Raw genomic sequence first — 15,575 nt, forward strand, 5'->3', positions numbered from 1 at the left:
TTAATAGATCAAGTGAACACCATGAAGAATTAATTTATAGTTCATATGCGTTTTAGACACAAATAGGATTGCAAGATTTTATTCATGGAATAAAGCCTAACAATTTTGAATATCTCAAATGAGTTTAGTTGGGGTAGATTAAGCTAAGTATTATCCAACTACGATCCCTCAAATCATCATCATTTGCCGACTATGATCCCTCCAACCACCATCATTCATTGTCTAAGGTCCCTCCAACCTCTGTTGCCCCTCGACTACGATCCCTCCGACCTTCATCACCTGCTGAATATAGTTCTTCGGACCTTCGTTGACCACTGAGTACGATCACTATGAACACCATTGTCCACCGACTATGGTCTCTCCACCTCCATCATATGCGCGACTACGATACATTTAACCTCAGTTGCCCACGGACTACGGTTCCTTCTACCTCAGTTTCTTGTCGACTATAATTCCTCTGATCACTGTCGCCTGCTGACTACAGTCACTTCGACCTCCATCGCCTGCTGACTATTGTCCCTCTGATCGTCGACTATGGTCCCTCCGATCTCTATCGCCTATCAGATATTTTCCCTCCAACCTCCATGGCATGTCAACTACGATCCCTCCGCACTCCATCACCCACCGACTACGGTCCCTCCAACATTTGTTGCCTGCCGGCTACCATCCCTCTGACATTTGTTGCTCTTCGACTGCCATCTCTCTGACCTTCATAGCCTTCCAACTATGATCCTACCGATGAAATGAATATGCTATGTTTGAATGGTGTTACAACTCTTTAAATTATAGTGAAGCTATTAATATGCCTTGAAAAGATGAGAGAAGATTGACTATACAGGATTTGCATGATGGAGGGTCAACATCCAAGAACATCCAAGCCACTACACATTAAAAAATGAAATAATTAAAACAATTTATTACATAATTCATGCAATGTTGTGAAATTTTACTTGTGATCTTGTCAAGGCCTATACACAACTTGATGTTGTTCTACATTAGGAGTTACGATTGTTGGCTAGTAAATAAAATTAAAATCTAGGTGAGGAATAAACATAGAAATAGACCAATTGGAACTAAATTGATTATGAAAAAAAATATTTTGGGCATGTTAACTTTCCATAAATTATGAAAAAATTATTTTGGCCTTGCCAAATTAATGGATCTTTAAGGTTTACTTGTTTGAACTTCGTATTAATAATAATTATATGTGGATATCAACACGATAATAGAAGGAATAAGTAATGATATGCTTTTTTTAACCAAAATAATATTCATTCAAAACCAAAAGGGGGAATACAAAAAACTTAAATAAGGGACGAAAATACAAAAACTACAGAAAAACCCGAAAACTAGGGTGCTTACACCCCAATAGGCTCAATATATGGCAGAGCCTTCCAACTGCTCCAAAGTCAGGCGTGGGCCATCCAGTTTGGAGTGAGAGTAGAATCGCATCAAGGACCAAACGAGCAAAAGTCACACCACCAAAGGTTGCACCAAGCCAAGGCTTTAGAAAAGTGATCCCTAGCCCCATCATTGCCATAAACCACCAATCACATCCTCAAAATATAACCAAGCTACAACCAATCTTCAGCAAAACAGTAACCATCACAAATAAAAGATAGTTCAAATCAACTACCATAAAAAAACAACAACCCAAAGGAGAGAACCAATGTAAATCATCTCCTACCCCTACCACGTCTACCCCTCCCACGAGATGGAAACGATTTAACAGGACGGTCAGTCTGCATAGTAAATTCATCCACAGATCCTTCATCTCCACTAGTCTCCGAAACGAAATCAAACGAACAATGAATCCAATCAATTTCCAATCTCACACTCTCCCTCAAATTGGCACCCACTTTAGAAATCAATGTGTCCGGTGAGATTAAATTGACAGGGACATCCACAAAAGGTCCAGGCGCAATATCAATAGGCGTCAAAATAGGAGAAATGGAAGCCCCATAATACAAGAACTCCACACTAGAGATGAAGCAGCCTCAGCCAAAATACATGGAGCAGATACAGTACCCACAAAAAGACAAAGGAGTAGTACAGCTAGTACCACCCACTTCACTAGCACATTTACGGGAAGACAAGCCAACTCCAAAATCTAGCACATGAGACATAACCGCAAGAGAACCAACACCCACAACCTCATCAGACTTCAACAATTCCCAATAATGAGCAGGGGAAAGAATAGAAATAGGGCCTCCCACAACACCGACACAAGAATTGGGGATATCAAAAACACCAGCGTCCAAATCGACCAAAACAGGGGAGATAGGGGAAAAGCCAACAACCCTACTTAACGAGTGTTCCACAGGCACAGAGCTAATAAATTCATCCCGAATAGGCACAGGCGGACCAGAAGCACAGAAAACACTGGCAATATTAACATTATTCTCAACTAATCCATTATTATCATTAATCAACACCGCATGAGCCTCAAGGTGCAAGGAAGCAGGTAAATCACAAACCATAGTAACAGGAGCCACCTCAGCGATAGGAGGAATACCCACACGATTAGACAAAGGATGACGAATTGGGCATTCAAGCTTATAGTCCCAGAGATTTACAGTGAGAACAATACACTACAGGAAAAACGTCATTTAGTATCATAACAATCGATTGTATATAGCCTAAACTCTCGGAGCCAATCCAAATCTTATCAGCATACACCTCGGTAACATCAGGTTTCACCAGTACTCGAGCAATCGACGGCCGCCTTCCAAAGGAAGTGGCCTGATCAATTTTAAGAGGTTTACCAAACATGGAATCGAGCCCCTGTAAAATTCTCGGGGCAAAGAGGTGAGGCCTGAGACTAGGAAAAGAAACCCAAATTGGGATATAACGAGATTCAACATCAATATCAAAGGTGAAATTGTTGTACAGAAAGCTGTTTTCAGAAAGCTATTTTCTGAAGTTGTTGTATAGAAATCCTTATATGTTGTTTGGATAGTATAACTGTGGAGCTGCTGTGCTGCAACTGTGTAGTAATAAATTACATTTATACCCTAATATATTTTGAGATGAAAGATTTTTTTTTTTTAAATGTATATGATAACCAAATAGCAGTTCTAAATCAAAATTATATCCCTTAATTTGGTACAACTTTTTATATATATTAAAGCTGCTTTCAAAAAAATATTTTTTTAATACTGTTGTAAAATATAATTTTTTAATAAAAAAAATTGTAAGTCGTAAAAAAAAACAATGACAAAATAAAAATTATAATTACGATTTTAAAAGCTAAGTAATAAAAAAATTATTCCATGCCTTAATTTTAATGCTTTTGATAAAATTTGAATATAATAAGTTACATTTTTTTTATTTCACTTCTATGAAGTTGATAAAAACACCTAAGAAGGCTTGAAAAATATTTTTTACACGAAGTAATAATGTGCTTACTGCTAACCAAAAATTAAGAAAAGTTGGAATAAAATATAACTTTTATTAACAATTATAATAAAATGATATCAAATTCAGAAGTCTCCATAATTTAAATAGATAGTAAAACTAAATTGTTAGGCAATACGTTCATACAAGACATTAATATCATTGAAATTTACTGCAATGAAATTCATTTCAAAACTAAATTCTAATAACATACATCAAAATAAATGAACTCTTAAAACAACATAAATGTTCAATACCATTGATATGACATAATTTCCCAATATCTCACAGTCAACTAAAGACTTTCCCAAAAAACAAAACAATAGAACATAGACGGTTATAACACTAATAAAACTTGGTTGTTTTCCATCGCTGAAAGTATCCACATTTCTAATTTCAAGGTTGAAGTGATAAACGTACATAGGTGATACAAAACATATGATGCCCAATGAAATTGAACAAAATTTGGTAGAAAAATCAAGGCAAACTTCAATTTACATTACTCTCCTTCCCTTCTAAGCTTTTGGCTCACACCAGGCTAAAGGCAGATTGTAATTTTGATGAGGATCGTGATGCAATTGTATGTTAAGCAAATTGTTGGATTTGTTTCTTGGCATCATCAAAATGTGGTTTGAAACTATAAAGCAAACCATTAAAATATTGCCCAAAGGACTACTTGATTGCGACAATTAGTATGATATATCACGAATTCAAATCCTTTATAATTAATATGATAATTGGAGAGGTCAAATAACAAAATCCCAGCATTCAATACAATTTGACAAAACATTGATCATCCCCAAAAAATCCTCAACAAATCTACTCCAAAATATTGATCATCCCCAAAAAAAAAATAACTCATATTAAGTTTGAATGTTTGTCAATAATACAAGAACCTTGCGATTTGTTTCAACTCCAACAGGGGAAAACATGCTTATAACATAAATTATCTTTCAAGCATAGCAAGGAGAATGTAGATAGATGCCCAGTAGATGCTAGCTACAGAATTATAAAAAAAAAAAATCTAAGCAACAATCCTCTCCAAAATTTAAGTTCCTAACATACTGACTAGTGGGTGTAGATCTTGCCAATTTCATCACGGAACGTCAACAATACATAGATCTAATTCAGTCAAATCAGGCAAACTACTAGATCCACCTAATTTACATTGTCATGACAACTTGCTTTAGATGAAAATACATACGATCCCAGTTTTGTGGTTATGTTCAATTGTATCACAAATTACAGAATTTAAATTTATGAGACTATTATACTTAACCTTTTTTTTCCTAAAAAAAGAATAATTTCTTTTAGAGTGTTGGCAATGTTACATAAAAATCAAGTTTAGCTTACAAAAACCTATAGGCTGTAAAAATTGGCTTTAAGTTTAAGCTAAGTAAAGGTTTCAGCTCATACATGAATGATAGCAGGAAATAAATGTGATGACTGGCTTGGTCCACTCCTTAATTGCCAGACAGACAATAAAGGGCAAAAATCTTTCATTTAGGAGTAGAGAAAGGCAATCATTGTATATTCCATTCTACAGAACCAAGAGAAGGATATCAAAGATAAAGTAGAAAGTAAAATTAAATTACCTTCATCTCCCTTGCTCTCTCCAAATATGTGTATGAATGACATATCTCCTCAACTAATTCAAAAAAGGAGACTGAAAATAAAACAATCTTGTCCAATTTAAACCTAGCATAAACAGTACAAGAAATATTAATTTCCCCCCTAGAGCTTCCGTGCCAGCACCCCCGTCCCAGGTGGCCCCAATAGAAGAAGATGCCGCAACTTGTTCTTGTTTGTCCATCGATGAACCGAATGCCAAAGTTAGGTCGGAAGACATTCGAAGAAAATAACAGAGAGAAAAGATAAGAAAACCGAAATAGGGAAAGAGATTAGTTGATAGACTTGTTATCTAATTTATTACGCCAACTTTTGCGCCGTCGTCGGCCACCACTGCCCGCGCTACAGAAACTGTTGTGGCATGGTGAGGAGATGACATCGCCGACGATGAGGGAGATCAGAAATGATAAAGCATTGTCGCACAAGTGGGCATTTACCACATTTCTGCCCGGAACCGCGGAAAGCAGCGGACCGACCGCGGGAGCCAGTCAAAGGTCTCGGGCAACAGTGATGGGCCGCAGAAATTTACATAAATCGATTCTACCGCAATGTCACAAACAATTATTTCACAGCTTTTTATATAGTAAAGCAGCAGTGAAGCCGTCCGACCCGAAGCCATAGCAGGATTCTTAATTATGGCATGAAGTGCGGCGTGGGTAAAGTTGTTGCGGGTTCTTCCTCCACATCAAACAGGGCTCTTCACGTCTTCTTCCTCTCGATCGAACGCAGTTTCTTCCTCCATGGCTAGCTACGTGTACGGCACCATCGTGCTAGGTAACGGAGAACCTCACACTATTTCTTCCTTTGGAACGCCTATTGCTGCACTGATCTGTGATTTCTCCCTTCCGAGTTCGAAACGATATGCGCCTCTTCTTCCGGATAAGCAGCAATAGGGAAATCATCGACTACATGCAGCTTTTCTTTTCTTCTCTTGTCTTCTCTTGCCGATTGTGAAGGTCTTTTACGATTTATTATTTGATATATCAATTTTGATAAACAGCTTCACCTGCATTGAACGTTAGCACTAGAATATGAAAGAAAGCACAAAAACAGAGTATAGCTTGGAAGAGCTCATAAGCTCTGTCTTCATTTCATCGTCGTCTCCACAGCTACAGTGCTGCACATATATAACTCAGTTAGTTACAAGGCAATGGCTATGATTCTCACACAGAGATCAAGAGGCTGATCTAATAGAGGTACACTGCCATGGCAGTGTTAGTGGTTTAGGCACTATATAGGGAAGCCGACTTATCTATAAGCATTTCAGCTTATCAAGTCTCCTTATCAGCCCCCCCTCAAGGTAATGATTGGGGATTGAATCGTTAACTTGTCACGAAGTAGCTCAAACCGTGTAGCAGAGAGTGGTTTGGTAAAAATATCAGCAGGCTGATCAACTGTGGGAATATGATGAACAGAGATGGAGTGCGACCGGATGCAATCACGTATAAAGTGAAAATCTATTTCTATGTGCTTGGTTCGATCATGAAAAATGGGGTTGTTGGCTAAAGCCAAAGCGGAGACGTTGTCACAATACAGCTTGGTCGGATTGAGAAGAGGAACCTGAAATTCAAGCAATAACCGGCGAAGCCAAATGACATCACAGGCAGCAGTAGAGATGGCTCGATACTCGGCTTCAGTTGAGGATCGAGCAACTGAGGTTTGCTTTTTAACAGTCCACGAGACAAGCTTGCTGCCGAGAAAGGCACAGTAGCCAGTAACGGAACGGCGATCAGATTTATCCGATGCCCAATCGGAATCAGCATAAGCCGTGAGCTGTAGAGCATCCTGAATGATAGGTAAACCAAGGTGAAGAGTACCTTGAATGTAGCGAAGAACTCGATTGAGTAACTGAAAATGAACCATGAATGGCTGATGCATGTGTGTACAGAGGAAGTTCACCGCAAACAATAAATCCGGTCGGGTTAAGGTCAAATACTGCAGCGAACCAACAATTTGACGGTAAAAGTCCGGACGAGAGTAAGACTCATCACCGGGCTCAGCTGTTGGTAGGATTGTGGGGAGGGGAGTTAGAACATGTTTGCAATCAGACATAGCAGCTTTTGAAAGAATTTCCTTGGCGTAATGAGTTTGGTTGAGGTGAATGCCATATGAAGTGTGAGTTGCCTGTAAGCCGAGAAATTGATTGAGTGTGCCCAAATTTCGCATGTGAAACTTGGAATGCAGGTTCTGAAGCAGCCGTTGAAGCTCAGTAGAGTTGTTTCCCGTCAATAATATGTCATCAACATACACAAGCAAGTACATTTGAATTGAATTACGGTTGTATATCAACAATGAAGGGTCGGCTGTGCTTGTGGAAAAGCCATAAGACAGAAGATAGGTTGACAGCATCTCAAACCACTGTCTAGGAGATTGCTTAAGACCATAGATGACTTTCTGTAGGGAACATACATGGTGTGGATATTGAGGATCCACAACTCCAGTAGGTTGCTTCATATACACTTGTTCATATAATTTTCCGTGCAAAAAGACATTAGACACATCAAGTTGTAATAGAGTCCATTTGTTAGAAACAGCCACAATAAGGAAGAGCCGAATTGTGGCAAATTTTGCCACGGGGCTGAACGTCTCATGGTAATCTAAACCGTGCTCTTGCTTGAATCCCTGAGCAACAAGGCGCGCCTTGTACCTTGCAACCGAGCCGTCAGCATTGTATTTGGTTTTGTATTACCACTTACAGCCTAATAGATTTTGCCCAGGCTCATGAGGAACCAAAAGCCAGGTGCCTTGATTATGTAGTGCTTCAAATTCACTGCTCATTGCTTGTCGCCAGGCTAAATACTTAGCAGCTTGTGTAAAACTCGTGGGGTTGGAAGGAATGACCTGATGATCAAGATCGAACACCAGTTTGGGTTTAAGCTTGCCCGTTTTCGCCTTGGTAAGCATTAGATGGGTAGAAGAAAGGTCGTGCGTGGGACCAGGAGGGGAGTAGCTGAAGGTTAAGTTCGAAGGTTCAATGACAGGAGCAGTATTTGAGGGTGGTATAGGTACGGGAGGCTGAGTGGTTGGGGGTGTTGAAGTTAAGCTAGGCAGCGGCTGCTGCAGAGAAAAGGCAGGAATTAGAGTGGCTGGAGTTGGGTTTGCAGTAGTGACAGGTTTCGGACTGGAAGGTAGGACGGGCATGTAAGGAAACACAAATTCGTGAAATGTAACATGCCGAGAAACGTACATTTTCGATGTTCTGAAATCAAAGCAACGGTAGCCTTTTGAGTTAGGAACATAACCAAGAAAAATAAAAGGCTGAGATCGAGGAGAGAATTTGTGAGATAGTTGAGTGGCAAGCCATGGGTAAACCAGGCAACCAAATGTACGCAAGTGAGCATAGGAAGGGGCTTTGTTATACAGGTATTCGTAAGGAGATTTATGTTGATTAGGTGAGGAAGGTAATCGATTAATCAGATAAACAGCCGTAAGTAGAGCATCGGTCCAAAATTTGCCTGGTAAGTGAGCATCAAACAGCAGTGCCCTCATGGTTTCAACAATGTGGCGATGCTTTCGTTCAGCACGCCATTTTGCTGAGGCGTGTAAGGGCAGGACGTTTGATGAACAATGCCAAAATTATGTAAATGAGTTTGAAAAATTAAATTCATATATTCTCCGCCTCGATCAGAACGAAGAGTTTTAATTTTAGTTTGGAATTGAAGTTCTACCATTTGTTTAAAGCGGAGAAACGTAGAACAAACTTCAGATTTAGTATGAAGAGGGAAAACCCAAGAATAGCGGCTAAAGTCATCAACAAATAACACATAATAACGATATGATTGCATTGAAACGATTGGGGAAGGTCCCCATACATCACTATGAATAAGTTCTAAACACTTAGTAGATCTAGTAGAAGACAACGAAAACGATAGACGACTAGTTTTGGCCTGAGCACAGGCAGTACAATGAAACGAGCTGTTGGCAGTAGGGCTTGAAGGGAAAATTGCGGAGAGGAATCGTTGAGTTGTTGGTGATGGATGGCCTAGCCTTTGATGCCAAACCGCGATACTAGGAGGAGCAGCTGTATTACAAAGACAATATGTTGGAGAGGACGCAGATGCTTGAGGATTAATTGGGTAGAGTCCATGAAGATTGGGACCGTGGAGAAGAGTTCTGTTGCTCTTGGAATCCTTAATAAGAAAACCATTAGAATTGAGTAAGACATAACACGGATTATCGGCGGTGAGTTTGTGAACAGAGATAAGATTATGAGACAGCTGAGGTACATGAAGGATTTTAGACAATCGAAGCTTACGCAGGTGTGGGGAGCAAACCTTGACCGGTGTGAGCGATTTGTAGGTGCTGTCCATTTCCAACTTGAACGTTGGAGTTGCCGGTATATGGTTGCATATTCTGAAGCTGAGATGGATTCGAAGTGAGATGTTCAGTAGCACCTGAATCTAAGAACCATTCGGCTGGCTGTGAGTTATCAGTGGTAATATAAGCTTGAGGCGTGGAGTTGTAGTTGGTATCATGACGATACCAACAATTAACGGCAGAGTGCCCTGGCTTTCCACAGATTTGGCATTCGACTGTTGGGCGCGTTCTGCGTCCCCCACGGTTAGCAGCTGGATTACCATCATTGATCGGTGGTCTGCCAGATGAGCTGCGACCGGATGTGGGATGAGCGCTGAACGTTCCACGGCTCCTTCCACGCACAGATGATCGTCCACGGTATGTCCCTCTAGTAGCAGTTAGAGCGAGATTTGGATCTCCTGATGACAGATTGGTGGAGTTGCGACTCAAATCTTCATTTAAGTGCTACTGAACCGTGGAGTAAATTGCAGATGCTAAACGCTGATCAATCAGCAGCCAAGTAGAGTAGAGGGGGTTGGTCTTGCTGTTGCCATTTGAATCGATGATTTGTTTCACCGGCGGTACTATCGTGCCGTTCAGATACCCATCAAAATTGTTTGCAGTGAACAATTTTAACAGTTGAGATTTCCATATCAGATGGTTCTCAGTTGTGAGTTGAATAGTAACCATAGACTTCACATTTGCCATGAAGAACTTTAGTTGCTGTGGGATAACCACTTCACTGGATGCAGAATTTGAACCAAACTCCTCAACCAGCGTTGTGGAAGAAGACGCTGCCATGGAAGCGAACAAGGGAGATATCGCCTAGAGCTCTGATACCATGATAAACAGCTTCACCTGCATTGAACGTTTGCACTAGAATATGAAAGAAAGCACAAAAACAGAGTATAGCTTGGAAGTGCTCACAAGCTCTGTCTTCATTTCATCGTCGTCTCCACAGCTACAGTGCTGCACATATATAACTCAGTTAGTTACAAGCCAATGGCTATGATTCTCACACAGAGATCAAGCGGCTGATCTAATAAAGGTACACTGCCATAGCAGTGTTAGTGGTTTAGGCACTATATAGGGAAGCCGACTTATCTATAAGCATTTCAGCTTATCAAGTCTCCTTATCAAATTTTATCTTGTGCGAACGCCGAGTGCCACTACATCACGAAAAGTAAATTAATTGTTCTTTTACTCTTCTCTACTGTATATTATATTAACTATAAATTAATGCAAGACAGTGAGGGTGGGTAGATTTATCTAAAATGAATATGAAGAATAAGTGAGAGAGTAAATGTAATGAGGGCGGGGGTTGTTCATAAAGTCTTGCAGAAGGTTGAATTAACGCATCATGTTACTTTCAACAGGAATAAATGAAGAAGGAAGATCTTTAAAACCAATCGCAAATAGTTAGTTGCAAGTATAAGGATGATGCTGATCTACATTTTTTATTGCAACTTTAAGATTCGTTCGCCTTAGAGCTATGCAACCCCTTGTCAAGCATTACATTTTCCGAACTAATTAATAATGCAGCGGAAAGTTTGGATTTTAATATGTGATTTCATGGTTTGAAGTTTTAGAGATACGCGAAACTTGGAATTGCTTAGCCAGGAGAATAAAAAAAAGTTTAGGAATTCTCAATTCTGTAATGCATGCTAAATAGTTGTTTATCCTTGCTAGAATGAATGAATTTTTAATGACGATTATAATCAGAATTATTACACATAATTTTCTTGTTTTGAACTTTTCATTAAAAATTTTTTGGGCATGAACTTAAATGTTTATGTTTTGCTCCTGCCTTTGCATTCCTTTGATATTCTTCTTAGCTTTATTGATATTCTTGTATTGGGACTTGTGCATTGTCACTCATAAGGCATGCAAATTCTATGTTTGTGTGCTTTTTGTATGGCGGATGCAGTTAGATCAATGATGTCATATTGCTGTGCATATTACTCTTTCTTTTTTCAATTTATGCTTTTGGTTTATCTGATATCTTCAATGCTAAAGATTAAGATTGAGCCCTATTTACTTGTTGTGCAAGATCTATATGCAATGCGCTTCATTTTATTCAGTTTGGAAGTTAAAGAACTGCAAAGGATATTGAACTTCTAATATTACTATAGTAGAAAATGCTCTGCTGCTTATACATCCATACTGTATCTCACTGCGTCTACTTTAAAAATGAAGTCTTTCCTGGCTTGATTAAATTATGAAGTCTCAAATTTATTTGTTGAAAGCAGTGATCTATTTTATGACTTAGACTAGTTTTGTTTTTTTTTTCTTTTTTGTTGTATGAAATTAAATTGATTTTAAGTCCTAACTTTGGGTCTAAATTTTTTTAATATATTTTTGTAGGTGGGATTAGATTCCAGGACCTTGGAATAACTTTCAAAGGTCATCACCAGCTTAATTAGCTTGTGTCCCCAACTCATTTAATTTAATTATTGTTTAGTTTTTGGATAAATGCAATCATGATACTCTATGCTCTTTGTTGTCTATTTGTCTTGAGTTATTCTGTGCATTGTTTAGCATAAACATACTTTAAGTGTTCGTTTGGGGTAGTTGTAGCTTTTTTGCAAAGGTGGTTGCAAAGCTATTGCGGGTAAAATGACTTTCTTAAAAGCTACTATAGGCATTATAAATATTTTATATTTTTGAAAAAAATTAGACATCAACATTCTTAGAGCTACCATACCATATTTTATCTAATTTAATTGTGAAAATGGTAATGGTTACTAACTTCTCAAATTTGTCAATGCATCTATAATGATTCTCGGGATGTTGCAACATAATCTCAGTGAATGATATGTTTGTTATTGGAAAGAATTTATTAGTATGTGATTTGTGTCTATGCATGTATATGTTTTGTCTATCATAATTATTCTTTCTATAATGGCAACCAGAGAAAAGCCTTGACAATTTGCGGTGTCATTCATTGACAGTTTCATGATCTTGCTGAATTGTTTCCTATTGGTGGAAAGGTATTCTTTTTCCAACAACGAGATTTTAAGAATATTTTATGCATGCTATAAATTGAAACTTGATTCTGTTTTAGGATGTAATGTGTGACAATTTGTCATTTGTAAATTCTTAAAGCTAGGGATATCTGTCATTATTACTAATGAAAATCCTATCTGATTATAGTGTCCAGATACAAATCACTTATTCATAGGAGATTATGTTGATCATTGCTCTGTTGAAACCGTCACAGTAAGAAGTTTCACATCTGTACTGTTTTCCTTAACTAAATATTTTCTAATTATTTGTAATTTGTATTATATTAAAAATTGTTTGACTATCACACTCCCACATTGAAAGCAACTAAAAAGGGGAAAAAAATACAATAGTCTTTTTTTCATTTCCTAGCTATTTAGTCTTGGCTGGCTGACTTATATGACTATTCTTCTGTTTTGTTTTTGAGGTCGTACTAGTATATTGTGGACCCTTACTATTTTCATGACTTATGTTCTTTATTTAACAACTCCTTGTTGCCCTCAAAGTTCGATACTCTCAGAGAATCAACATCCTTGGGGAAACCACGAAAGTCAGCATGTCTACTGATATAGCCATTAATGGAGTTTCCCATTTTTTGTCATGAATATGGTAAGAGAAAGCCATTTCATTATATGAACTTATAATCCGTTTGATGATGTTTTGTCTCTTCATGCTATTGATGATGAAATATTCCCCTCATTGTGATGAAATTGCTGATCACACAAGTTTATGGATTTTATGATGAATGATTAAGAAAGTGAGTTTCAATCATCTCAAAATCTTTATGTTTTTTTTACAAATATATATTGATGTCAAACATTTTTTTGTTTGGAAGCATGCCTTTTGATCCTTTGATTACTAAGGCTTCGTTTAGGATGGCTCTTTTATTGTTTCTTAAAGCAACTTTTTAGCACAAAAATTAAAATTTTTGTGCTAAAAAGTTGCTTTAAGAAGCAGCAAAAAAGGCCATCGTAAATGAAGCATAAGTCTTCAGATCAATAAAGTGCTTTTGAAAAATGAAGAACTATGAAGTTCACATGTACTAGAATTGTGGAATTTTTTCTTTGTAATTAAAGCTGCGTAGATGGTCATAGCGCACATTTTGTTGTAGTTCTCTTACAGCCACATATTGCTATTCCTCATTTTAAATTAATAAATTATACTTGGTTAATGCTCTTCCTTGTACTTCATATAGTTAGTACTAAGGCTCGAAGAGTTGCTGGAAGGTTCAATTTACCTATCATTGGTGTTCATTACACGGAAGCTCATGCTCGTGTTGCTAGGTTTGAAAAATTCTACTCAAAATTTTGTCCTTTATTACTTCAACCTGCTGTGTTCTTTGATTGCTATTCTAGAAACTTGAACTATAGCAACAACAGGAGGCCATAACCATTCTACATTAACTAGTTTTGCTAACAGCTACGGCCATCCCAAGTTGACTCTTAAAACATCAAACGACCAAACATCCATTACTACATACTCAAAAAATTGTGAATTAATTATGGGCTTCAATACCTCACTTTCAAAGAGTTAAATCTCATGCATTTGTTGCCAGAGCACCTGTCCATCCTTGGAAAAATTATTAGGTGCGGAGTGCAGACGGGGTGAGAACCGTCTGCACAGACACAGGGTACCGAGCGGTACCCAGTGGTACCGAGCGGTACCGAACGGTACCGAGCGCGGTTTTATACTAGTGTGCGGATGGTTCTCCCGTCCGCACTCCGCACCTAATAATTTCTCCCATCCTTGATGACCAGTCAAACATTCACTTTGATTGTGTTCCTCTAGAATTTGTGACAGACGTCCTGAAACAAATCAAGCTTTCTATATCAAACAGATCCGCCTCTTGAAATATTGATGAAACATTGAGATGATCGACAGAGAAAGACCTTAAGGATCTTATCACACCGCAAGTGTGGTATACGGTAATGATGGCCCCTAGGATATGCTGACTGGCGCGATCTAAAGGCGCGACATACAGATTGCTATCACACATGAGTTCGAAAGTCATGATGATATTACTGAAGAATATTTTATCAGCATTTTTGTGCAGTTAGCAGTAATCGTTCGAAGAATATGTTTATCAGCACTTTGTCAACTGATCAACTCAGGAAAGTACTACTGCCACAATGAGGTAATTTGAATATATTCTATTATACCATTATTAAGAGTATTATCTGTTTTATTACATTATTGAGAGACAACAATGTTAGAGATGCAGGTGCACCTGATGGAGTTCTCAACTACTATTCAAAGAGATGAATGATGTCCGCCAAAAAATTGTTTTAATCATTATTTTGAATATCGGATCGAATCGGTCAATTCAACCGGTTTAATTGTGAATTAGTTATATGGTTGGTTTGGTCCTTATGAAAAATCGGTCCAGCATCAAATTGGTAAGAACCGTTTGTTCAACTGAACAACTGTTGAACCGGTCCTAGTTCTTAAAAACCGATCGGTTCAATTCATAATAATATATGCGACCTATTATAAGGTAATATCATTAGGTAATTATTTATATAACTATTTTATTATTTAAATATCATTTAAATATTTTTAATATTTATTACATCATTAAGTTTGACCCCGATTGATTCATTGAACTTTGAACTTTTTTTTTATTCTATCTCTCATTTAGTTTTTACAACCTTGATTTTAAGTCACTTTGATAAAAGTTTTTTTATTATAATGTATTTTATCTTTTTTTTGGCCTTTTATTGTAATTAATATTATTTCTTTATTGTAATATATTGATCATTTTTTTTAAACTAAGCTTATATTACAATAATAAGGGACGTTTACAATCAATGGAAGGAAGGAGTGAAAACCCAATACAGTGAGAGACAACAATTGAAACGGTCAAAAGGCAAAACAAGGCAGGTAAGGCCAACGGGCTCAGTAATCAACAAAGACTTTCAACCACTCCGAAGCCAAGAAAGGGCCGTCTATAGGAGGGAAAGAGCAAAACATCATCACCATTCCAAATCGCCGTCAGCAAAGGAAGCTCCAAAAAAACACCACCAAAGGTTACCAACAAACTACAGATCCGGAGTGGTGAGCCACAGCCACATCATTACCTAGAAAAAAACATATATAATCGAGGTAGCATCAGATAATAAGCCAACAAGGGATACGGCAAAACAAAAACAGCAGACAAGCTATTTCATGGCTTTCCGCTTTCTACGTTTACCAACCCCATTTCCAACTCGCACATCCTGCTGATCTAAACATTCAATTTCATCAACCTCCGA

At 37.9% G+C, this 15,575-nt stretch overlaps 1 long non-coding RNA gene across 6 annotated transcripts; it reads left to right on the top strand.

Annotated features, from left to right (window-relative positions):
- Window positions 1-4,927: 4,927 nt before the first annotated feature.
- Window positions 4,928-14,667, top strand: LOC110103703. 6 transcript variants are annotated; one of them, XR_003703002.1, is made up of 4 exons: window positions 4,928-5,799; window positions 11,686-11,724; window positions 12,234-12,311; window positions 12,475-14,667. It is a non-coding gene; the product is annotated as an uncharacterized LOC110103703 (long non-coding RNA). The 6 variants fall into 6 exon arrangements; XR_003703000.1 differs by having other exon boundaries at window positions 4,931-5,799; window positions 11,686-12,311; XR_003703004.1 differs by having other exon boundaries at window positions 4,940-5,799; window positions 11,686-14,458; window positions 14,538-14,667.
- The last annotated feature ends 908 nt before the right edge of the window (window positions 14,668-15,575 follow it).

This window comes from Dendrobium catenatum, unplaced genomic scaffold, assembly GCF_001605985.2.
Source record: "Dendrobium catenatum unplaced genomic scaffold, ASM160598v2 fragScaff_scaffold_1558, whole genome shotgun sequence".
Lineage (NCBI taxonomy): Eukaryota > Viridiplantae > Streptophyta > Magnoliopsida > Asparagales > Orchidaceae > Dendrobium > Dendrobium catenatum.